General features: G+C 45.4%; 1 pseudogene; it reads right to left on the bottom strand.

Moving 5' to 3' along the window:
* Positions 1 to 3,365: 3,365 nt before the first annotated feature.
* Positions 3,366 to 3,483, bottom strand: LOC126250201 (5S ribosomal RNA; annotated as a pseudogene).
* Between the last annotated feature and the right edge of the window lie 8,110 nt (positions 3,484 to 11,593).

Raw genomic sequence — 11,593 nt, 5'->3', positions numbered from 1 at the left:
TCGCACCCCCCTCAGATTTAGTTATAAGTTGGCACAGTGGATAGGCCTTGAAAAACTGAACACAGATCAATCGAGAAAACAGGAAGAAGTTGTGTGGAACTATGAAAAAAATTAGTAAACTATACAAACTGAGTAGTCCATGCGAAGATAGGCAACATCAAGGACACTGGGAGTCGAGGAGCGCCGTGGTCCCGCGGTTAGCGAGAGCAGCTACGGAACGTGAGGTCCTAGGTTCAAGTCTTCCCTCAAGTGAAAAGTTTAATTTTTTATTTTTAGTTTATGTGACAAACTCTTATGTTTTCCTCACTTTTTTGGGAGTGATTATCACATCCACAAGAAAACCTAAATCGGGCAAGGTAAATGGTTCAAATGGCTCTGAGCACTATGGGACTCAACTTCTGAGGTCATTAGTCCCCTAGAACTTAGAACTAGTTAAACCGAACTAACCTAAGGACTTCACAAACATCCATGCCCGAGGCAGGATTCGAACCTGCGACCGTAGCGGTCTTGCGGTTCCAGACTGCAGCGCCTTTAACCGCACGGCCACTTCGGCCGGCTCGGGCAAGGTAGAAGAGTCTTTTTACCCATTCGCTAAGTGTACAAGTTAGGTGGGTCGACAACATATTCCTGTCATGTGACGCACATGCCATCACCAGTGCCGTATAGAATATATCAGACGTGTTTTCCCGTGGAGGAATCGGTTGACCTATGACCTTGCGATCAAATGTTTTCGGTTCCCATTGGAGAGGCACGCCCTTTCGTCTACTAATCGCACGGTTTTGCGGTGCGGCCGCAAAACACAGACACTAAACTTATTGCAGTGAACAGAGACGTCAGTGAACGTACGGACAGATCAAAACTTTGGGAAAATAAACAAAGTAAAATTTTCATTCGGGGAAGACTTGAACAAAGGACCTCTCGTTCTGCAGCTACTCACGCTAACCACGGGACCACGGCGCACCTGAGCTCTGATTCTCCTTGATGTTGCCTATCTTACACATGGACTACTCAGTTTGTATATTTTACTAATTTTTTTCACGGTTCCACACAACTTCTTCCTGTTTTCTCGATTGATCTGTGTTCAGTTTTTCAAGGCCTATCCACTGTGCCAACTTATAACTAAATCTGAGGGGGGTGCGGTGGGGAGGTTCCCTTGTGAGAAGGTGAAAATAACAGGCACGCTGGATCAGATGGCACGTGCGTTCGGGAGGACGACGGTTTAATCCCGCGTACGGCCATCCTGATTTAGGTTTTCCGTGACTTCCCTAAATCGCTCCAGGTAAATGCCGGGATGGTTCCTTTGAAAGGGCACGGTGGACTTCCTTCCCTAATCCGATGAGACCGATGACCTCGCTGTCTGGTCTCCTCCCCCAAACAACCCAACCCAAACCCTCAGAACCCTCAGATGGTACGTAACGAATCTGTGTTTCGTGAAGCTGTGGTCGCTGTAAGAGAAAAATTAAGTGATACAGCGCGTACAAGTGAAAATTGGCTCCATAACAGGAAAAGTGATATTTGGAAAATGTTCGATGCTTAGGCCACACTTTAGATTCACAGTATTCACTTCTAACCGATCGCTCAGTGTGTTGATAAATAGTAATCATCATGCCAAAAAGTTGCATATTTAGTGGGAATGCTGAGAGTGAGACCTAGATTATAAGTGCAAATCCGAGTACTAGTACTCCTTCCCTAAACTGGTATAATCCACACGTACCAAACAACGGACTCAAGTGACAAGTTTTCCGTGAAGGACACGGGCATGTGCAGAAAGGAGTGCACTATTCTGCTGCATCCATTTTCAATAAACTACCACAAGAACTCAAAACTCTTAGCAGTAGCCCCTTAGAAAAATCAATGAATTACTGTGCTGATAAACCCCTTACGTTATTTGATTTTCAAACAGCTGAGCAAAACTGAACGTACTCAGACATTTCTCTCTTTACTTATTCTGATCATCACTAAACTGACACACAATATTTTTAGCGAAACGCAATCTGAATTTCAATAATCCCTACAAAAGAATGGCCCTGACTAACAATAACCTATACCTTTCATGAATCACTTACCTCACAAAAATCTTCATTACTCGAATACAGCGAGTGCCAATACTGGTATAATCCACATGTACCAAACAACGGACTCAAGTGACAAGTTTAAAAGATTCTAACTACTGAAGGCACTAACTACTGATAGGCATAATAAGCAAATTAAAGATTTTGATAGAGAGCAAACAATGTATTTACCTTAATAGTGTTCAAAAGTCATAACATATATATCAGTTCATGACATCCAGTCTTACAAAATTACTGTCTCTGATGGACAGACGTCCAGATCATCCGCTCTCAAAACTCCGCCATCTCACTCCCCACATCCACCACTGCTGGCGGCTCACCTCCAACTGCGCAACGCTACGCGCTGTTCACATCCAACAGCCCAACACTAGAATATTCCAACAATGCAAACCAACCACAGACTGCACACAGCACAGTCAGTGATTTTCATACAGAGCGCTACGTGAGCGTTACCAACATAAAAACCTAAACAGCCTACTTACAAAATGGACGGTTGCGCAAGGAGACGCTGAGTTCGAAGATGACGTCATAGGACCCTGCTGGCAAGTTTAGCTAGTATACAGACCTCATTTCTGATCTCTGATGGGTGATTGCCTAGTATACTAAGACAATAAACATCTGTAGATTTCAGATACCTTAGTAAATTCAGCCACATCTAGGTGTAGCACCACGGTAATAACGTCACCTATTGTGGAAGGTCATTATACTTCCCGTACCATAGAATTTCAGACAAGCTGTTAAGTAACGAGAAGTAAACTAAATGCTGCTTTATTTACCATTAGAACAGTATCTGAAATAAGTGACAGTTCAACACGAAAAGTAGTCTACTTCGCATATTTTCATACGCTTATGTCATATGGTATTATTTTTTGGGGTAATTTTTCTGATTCAAAAGAGGATTTTTGGTTCAAAAACGGGCTGTTCGAGCTATATGTGGCGTAAGTTCGAGAACCTCTTGTTGACCCCTATTCAACAATCTGGGAATTCTGATGTTGCCCTCACAGTATATATTTTCTTTAATGTCGTTTGTCGTTAGCAATATTAGCTTATTCCCAAGAGTTAGCAGCTTTCACTCAGCTAATACTAAAAAAGCACTCCGTCTTCAGGCTACAAGTGGCCCATCGGGACCATCCGACCGCCGTGTCATCCTCAGCTGAGGATGCGGATAGGAGGGGCGTGTGGTCAGCACACCGCACTCCCGGTCGTTATGATGGTTTTCTTTGAGCGGAGCCGCCACTATTCGGTCGAGTAGCTCCTCAGTTGGCATCACGAGGCTGAGTGCACCCCGAAAAATGGCAACAGCGCATGGCAGCCCGGATGGTCACCCATCCAAGTACCGGCCACGGCCGACAGCGCTTAACTTCGGTGGTCTGACGGAAACCGGTGTATCCACTGCGACAAGGCTGTTGCCCAGTTAATACTAGGCATAAATCAAATCTGCATGTGGAATGCACTTCCTTGACTCTTGTGCAGAAAGGAGTGCACTATTCTGCTGCATCCATTTTCAATAAGCTACCACAAGAACTCAAAACTCTTAGCAGTAGCCCAAACGCTTTTAAGTCTAAACTGGAGAGTTTACTCATGGCTCACTCCTTCTATTCTGTCGAGGAGCTCCTGGAAGAGCTGAAAAATTAAGCAAATTCCAGTGTTTCATTGTTGATTTTCTTTATTGAAACTTACGAATTGTCGCCTGAATACGTTTCTTGTATTTCATTTTATCTGTTTCTACTATCGTGTTATAATTTCATGTATAGACTCGTTCCATGACCAAGGAGACTTCTCCTTAATTTGGTCCCACGGAACAATAAATAAATAAAATAAAATAAAAACTATTTGATTTATGCTTCACTCCTACGTGGGATACATTTAAAGTTGCGTGCTCTACTGGACACACGCAACACATTTCATCAAATACACTCGGTGCTAATGACGTTGGAAATGTCCCTATACAAGTTCCCATTGTCGAATTACAGATGCCAGAAACAAAGCATACTTTTTGTCCACTGTGGAAGTTTATGACCTCAAATAACACCAAGATTCCCGCCTATCACAGTGCTACGGGTTAATTATTGTTGAGATTCTTAGCCCACTGCAGAAGACGCGGGTACAGCACCCACCCACCCACCCTCACACACACACACACACACACACACACACACACACACACACACACACACACACACCTGTATCGTGATTGACATAGCAGGCGTGCTGCAGAGCTGGTGAAGCAAGGCGACGTGATCGGCGTGTGGGCCTGGCGCGCGCCGGCCTTGGCGGCAAGGTAACGCTGAGGTCGCGTGCGCTGGCGCGCTGCCAGCGCTTCTGTGGCCCGCAGATTACTCATTCCGCTAGCGCGTGCTTCATCCCACTCCGCAGACGCATAAAGACACCTCACTCTCTCTTATCCCTACCCAAAATACCTCCTTACCTGAATCAACTCGAAATACAAGCTTTTTGAGAAATACACAATCTGATCAAAAGTGTCCTGACACCTGCACTAAATGAAGCAGGCAAAAAGGAATACAAAAGTCTCAAAAATGATATCGACAGGAAGTGCAAAATGGCTAAGCAGGGATGGCTAGAGGACAAATGTTAGGATGTAGAGGCTTATCTCACGAGGGGTAAGATAGATACTGCCTACAGGAAAATTAAAGAGACCTTTGGAGAAAGGAGAACAACTTGCATGAATATCAAGAGCTTTGATGCAAACCCAGTTCTAAGCAAAGAAGGGAAACCAGAAAGGTGGAAGGAGTATATAGAGGGTCTATACAAGGGCGATGTACTTGAGGACAATATTATGGAAATGGAAGAGAATGTATATGAAGATGAAATGGGAGATATGATACTGCGTGAAGAGTTTGTCAGAGCACTGAAAGACCTGAGTCGAAACAAGGCCCCCGGAGTAGACAACATTCCATTAGAACTACTGACAGCCTTGGGAGAGCCAGTCCTGACAAAACTCTACCGTCTGGTGAGCAAGATGTATGAGACAGGCGAAATACCCTCAGACTTCAAGAAGAATATAATAATTCCAATCCCAAAGAAATCAGGTGTTGACAGATGTGAAAATTACCGAACTATCAGTTTAATAAGTCACGGCTGCAAAATACTAACGCGAATTCTTTACAGACGAATGGAAAAACTGATGGAAGTCGACCTCGGGGAGGATCAGTTTGGATTCCGTAGAAATGTTGGAACACGTGAGGCAATACTGACCATACGACTTATCTTAGAAGAAAGATTAAGGAAAGGCAAACCTACGTTTCTAGCATTTGTAGACTTAGAAAAAGCTTTTGACAATGTTGATTGGAATACTCTCTTTCAAATTCTGAAAGTGGCAGGGGTAAAATACAGGGACCGAAAAGCTATTTACAATTTGTACAGAAACCAGATGGCAGTTATAAGAGTCGAGGGGCATGAAAGGGAAGCAGTGGTTGGGAAGGGAGTGAGACAGGGTTGTAGCCTTTCCCCGATGTTATTCAATCTGTATATTGAGCAAGCAGTGAAGGAAACAAAAGAAAAATTCGGAGTAGGTATTAAAATCCATGGAGAAGAAATAAAACCTTTGAGGTTCGCCGATGACATTGTAATTCTATCACAGACAGCAAGGGACTTGGAAGAGCAGTTCAACGGAATGGACAGTGTCTTGAAAGGAGGATATAAGAGGAACATCAACGAAAGCAAAACGAGGATAATGGATTGTAGTCGAATTAAGTCGGGTTAAGCTGAGGGAATTAGATTAGGAAATGAGACACTTAAAGTAGTGAAGGAGTTTTGCTATTTGGGGAGCAAAATAACTGATGATGGTCGAAATAGAGAGGATATAAGATGTAGACTGGCAATGGCAAGGAAAGCGTTTCTGAAGAAGAAAAATTTGTTAACATCGAGTATAGATTTAAATGTCAGGAAGTCGTTTCTGAAAGTATTTGTATGGAGCGTAGCCATGTATGGAAGTGAAACGTGGACGATTAATAGTTTAGACAAGAAGAGAATAGAAGCTTTTGAAATGTGGTGCTACAGAAGAATGGTGCAGATTAGATGGTTAGATCACATAACTAATGAGGAGGTATTGAACAGAATTGGGGAGAAGAGGAGCTTGTGGCACAACTTGACTAGAAGAAGGGATCGGTTGGTAGGACATGTTCTGAGACATCGAGGGATCACCAATTTAGTATTGGAGGGCAGCGTAGAGGGTAAAAATCGTAGAGGGAGACCAAGAGATGAATACACTAAGCAGATTATGTAGGTTGCAGTAGGTACTGGGAGATGAAGAAGATTGCACAGGATAGAGTAGCATGGAGAGCTGCATCTAACCAGTCTCAGGACTGAAGATCACAACAACAATAACACCTTTTAGTGGACATTAATATGAGGTGCGTCCACATGTCGCCTTCATGACGGCTTGAACTCTACTGGGGACACTTTCAATTAGGTTTCTGTGGACAAATGGCAACCTATTCTTCGTCAACAGCCGAAGCCGAAGAAGGTAGGGGTCTGGAGTAAAGCTGATTTTATAACTCATCCCAGAGGTGTTCCGTTGGGCACAGGTCAGGACTCTGGGCAGGCTCGTCCATTTCAGGAATGTTACTGTCCTCAAACCACTGCCTCACGATTGCTGCTTTATGACAGGGTGCACTGTCATGCTAATCCACACAGTCGTCTTCTCCGGACTGTTCCTCAGCTGTACACGGTACTCAGTTCTTTAAATTGTGTTCATATCCAGTCGCCTTGAGAATCTTCTTAAGCGCAATAAGGGTACCACATCCTAACTGTGGTGTCACCGCCAGACACCACACTTGTTAGGTGGTAGCCTTTAAATCGGACCCGCGTTTCACCACTATCAGTGATTGCAGACCGCGCGCCGCCACATGGCAGGTCTAGTCTAGAGAGACTCCCAAGCACTCGCCCCAGTTGTACAGCCGACTTCGCTAGCGATGGTTGACTGTGTACATACGCTCTTGCCGAGACGTCAGTTTAGCATAGCCTTCAGCTACGTCATTTGTTACGACCTAGCAAGGCGCCATATTCATTTACTATAATCTGAACAGATAATATTGTGAATCATGTACCGTGGAGAGCGACGTTCATCATTAATGGATTAAAGTTAAGTATCAAACTAATTACGTCCGCTTTCTGAATTCTAATTTCTTGTCATGTTCTAGACCTCACGGCAGTATAGTTCTTCCCTCCTCACGCCAGCCTGCCTGAGCTAAAACGCGTGCATTTCGGCCTCCTCTAGTAACACGGTGTTGGCTCTTCTGCCAACACAACACTAACCACGAGAAACATCCTCATACCGTAACACCGCCTCCTCCGTACTTCATCGTGGGCATTACACTACACATAATGGCAGATAATGTCCTCCAGGCATTCGTCAAACCCAAAACATCCAGTCGAACTGACACAGGGTATAGCGTGACTCATCATTTCAAATTAATCATTTCCAATCATCCATTGTCAAGTAGAGTCGCTCTTTACACCGCCTCAAGCGTAGCTTAGACATGACTACAGAAATGTGTGGCTTACGAGGAACTTTTCGACCACTGTGCTCCATTCGTTTCAACTCCCTACGCACAGTAATTGTTCCGGCTGGACTGTTGGTAGCGCTTTAGGAATTCGCTGATTTCACGCTAATTTTTACTACCACCCTCCGCGACGATCGACAGCCCCTGTCTGCCTGGTCTCGGTTCAGCTATGGTTATTCCTTCGCGTTTCCACTTCACAGTTACATCACGGGAAGTGTTAGGAGAGTTGTAATTTCCCGATTGATTTGTTCTACAGTTTACATCCGATGAGTAGTCCATGTTCGAAGTTACTGAGCTCTTCTGACCGACCAATTCTGGTGTTACTGCATCTCTGCTGACAACACGATACTTCCCGCCTCCTTTTACATTGGCGGATCCACCTCTCGTGGCATCTGGTGATCAGTTCCACATTACATATGGGTGAGCAGATACTCTTGATTGGATAGTGTAAATGGAAACAGGCTAGTCTAATGTGGAAGTAGGAAGGAAGATAATGGTTTAAAATACTGTCGACAGTGAGATAATTAGTACTGGATCACAAATTCGGATTGAAGCAGAATAGGGAGGTTAATCGATTGCGTCCTTTTCAAGGATAGTATCCAGGCATTTACCTTAAGAAAAACCACGGCAAACATAAATCTGCAAGACTTACCGATCTACATCTATATCTACACTACTGGCCATTAAAACTGTTACACCACGAAGATGACGGGCTGCAGACGCGAAATTTAACCAACAGGAAGAAGATGCTGTGATATGCAAATGATTAGCTTTTCAGAACATTCACAAAAGGTTGGCGCCGGTGGCGACACCTACAACGTGCTGACATGAGGAAAGTTTCAACCGATTTCTCATACACAAACAGCAGTTGACCGGCGTTGCCTGGTGAAACGTTGTTGTGATGCCTCGTGTAAGGAGGAGAAATGCGTACCATCACGTTACCGACTTTGATAAAGGTCGGATTGTAGCCTATCGCGATTGCGATTTATCGTATCGCGACATTGCTGCTCGCGTTGGTCGAGATGCAATGACTGTTAGCAGAATATGGAATCGGTGGGTTCAGGAGGGTAATACGGAACGCCGTGCTGGATCCCAACGGCCTCGTATCACTAGCAGTCGAGATGACAGGCATCTTATCCACATGGCTGTAACGGATCATGCAGCCACGTCTCGATCCCTGAGTCAACACATGGGGACGTTTGCAAGACAACAACCGTCTGTACGAACAGTTCGACGACGTTTGCAGCAGCATGGACTATCAGTTCGGAGACCATGGCTGCGGTTACCCTTGGCGCTGCATCACAGACAGGAGCGCCTGCGATGGTGTACTCAACGACGAACCTGGGTGCACGAATGGCAAAACGTCATTTTTTCGGATGAATCCAGGTTCTGTTTAATGCATCATGATGGTCGCATCCGTGTTTGGCGACATTGCGGAGAACGCACATTGGAAGCGTGTATTCGTCATCTCCATATTGGCATAGCAGCCAGATGTGATGATATGGGTTGCCATTGGTTACACGTCTCGGTCACCTCTTGTTCGCATTGACGGCACTTTGAACAGTGGACGTTAAATTTCAGATGTGTTACGACCCGTGGCTCTACCCTTCATTCGACCCCTGCGAAACCCTACATTTCAGCAGGATAATGCACTACCGCATGTTGCAGGACCTGTACGGGCCTTTCTGGATACAGAAAATATTCGACTGCTGCCCTGGCCAGCACATTCTCCAGATCTCTCACAAATTGAAAATGTCTGGTCAATGGTGGCCGAGCAACTAGTTCGTCACAATACGCGAGTCACTACTCTTGATGAACTGTGGTATTGTGTTGAAGCTGTATGGGCAGCTGTACCTGTACACGCCATCCAAGCTCTGTTTGACTCAATGCCCAGGCTTATCAAAGCAGTTATTACGGCCAGAGGTGGTTGTTCTGCGTACTAATTTCGCAGGATCTATGCACCCAAATTGCGTGAAAATGTAATCACATGTCAGTTATAGTATAATATATTTGTCCAATGAATACCCGTTTATCATCTGCATTTCTTCTTGATGTAGCAATTTTAATGGCTAGTATTGTACATCTACATGGATACACTGCAAATCACATTTAAGTGCCTGGCAGAGGTTTCATCGAAACACCTTCACAATTCTCTATTATTCCAGTCTCGTATAGCGCGCGGAAAGAACGAACAGCTACATCTTTCCGTACGAGCTCTGATTTCCCTTATTTTATCGTGGTGATCGTTCCTCCCTATACAGGTTGGTGTCAACAAAATATTTTCGCACTCGGAGGAGAAATTTGGTGACTGGAATTTCGTGAGAAGATTCCGTCGCAACGAAAATCGCCTTTCTTTTAATGATGTCCAGCCCAAATCCTGTATCATTCCTGTGACACTCTCTTCCATATTTCTTGATAATACAAAACGTGCTGCGTTTCTTTGAACTTTTTCGATGTGCTACGTCAGTCCTATCTGGTAAGGATCCCACACCGCGCAGCAGTATTCTAAAAGAGGACGGACGAGCGTAGTGTAGGCAGTCTCCTTAGTAGGTCTGTAGGTGCTACATTTTCTAAGTGTCCTGGCAATAAAACGCAGTCTTTGGTTAGCCTTCCTCACAACATTTTCCAATTTAAGTTGTTCGTAATTGTAATATCTAGGTATTAAGTTGAATTTACTGCTTTTAGATTAGACTGATTTATCGTGTAACCGATGTTTGAGTTCCTTTTAGCACTCATGTGGATGACCTCACAGTTTTCGTTATTTAGAGTCAACTGCCACTTTTCGCACCATTCCGATATTTCTTCTAAATCATTTTGCAGTTTGTTTTGATCTTCTGATGAGTTTATTAGTCGATAAACGACAACGTCATCTGCAAACAACCGAAGACGGCTGCTCAGATTGTCTCCCAAATCGTTTATATACACTCCTGGAAATTGAAATAAGAACACCGTGAATTCATTGTCCCAGGAAGGGGAAACTTTATTGACACATTCCTGGGGTCAGATACATCACATGATCACACTGACAGAACCACAGGCACATAGACACAGGCAACAGAGCATGCACAATGTCGGCACTAGTACAGTGTATATCCACCTTTCGCAGCAATGCAGGCTGCTATTCTCCATTGGAGACGATCGTAGAGATGCTGGATGTAGTCCTGTGGAACGGCTTGCCATGCCATTTCCACCTGGCGCCTCAGTTGGACCAGCGTTCGTGCTGGACGTGCAGACCGCGTGAGACGACGCTTCATCCAGTCCCAAACATGCTCAATCGGGGACAGATCCGGAGATCTTGCTGGCCAGGGTAGTTGACTTACACCTTCTAGAGCATGTTGGGTGGCACGGGATACATGCGGACGTGCATTGTCCTGTTGGAACAGCAAGTTCCCTTGCCAGTCTAGGAATGGTAGAACGATGGGTTTGATGACGGTTTGGATGTACCGTGCACTATTCAGTGTCCCCTCGACGATCACCAGTGGTGTACGGCCAGTGTAGGAGATCGCTCCCCACACCATGATGCCGGGTGTTGGCCCTGTGTGCCTCGGTCGTATGCAGTCCTGATTGTGGCGCTCACCTGCACGGCGCCAAACACGCATACGACCATCATTGGCACCAAGGCAGAAGCGACTCTCATCGCTGAAGACGACACGTCTCCATTCGTCCCTCCATTCACGCCTGTCGCGACGCCACTGGAGACGGGCTGCACGATGTTGGGGCGTGAGCGGAAGACGGCCTAACGGTGTGCGGGACCGTAGCCCAGCTTCATGGAGACGGTTGCGAATGGTCCTCGCCAATACCCCAGGAGCAACAGTGTCCCTAATTTGCTGGGAAGTGGAGGTGCGGTCCCCTACGGCACTTCGTGGGATCCTACGGTCTTGGCGTGCATCCGTGCGTCGCTGTGGTCCGGTCCCAGGTCGACGGGCACGTGCACCTTCCGCCGACCACTGGTGACAACATCGATGTACTGTGGAGACCTCACGCCCCACGTGTTGA

This window comes from Schistocerca nitens, chromosome 3 (genome assembly GCF_023898315.1).
Source record: "Schistocerca nitens isolate TAMUIC-IGC-003100 chromosome 3, iqSchNite1.1, whole genome shotgun sequence".
Lineage (NCBI taxonomy): Eukaryota > Metazoa > Arthropoda > Insecta > Orthoptera > Acrididae > Schistocerca > Schistocerca nitens.
Note: the sequence above shows the minus strand (reverse complement) of the source record. Positions and strands in the feature narration are given on the sequence as shown.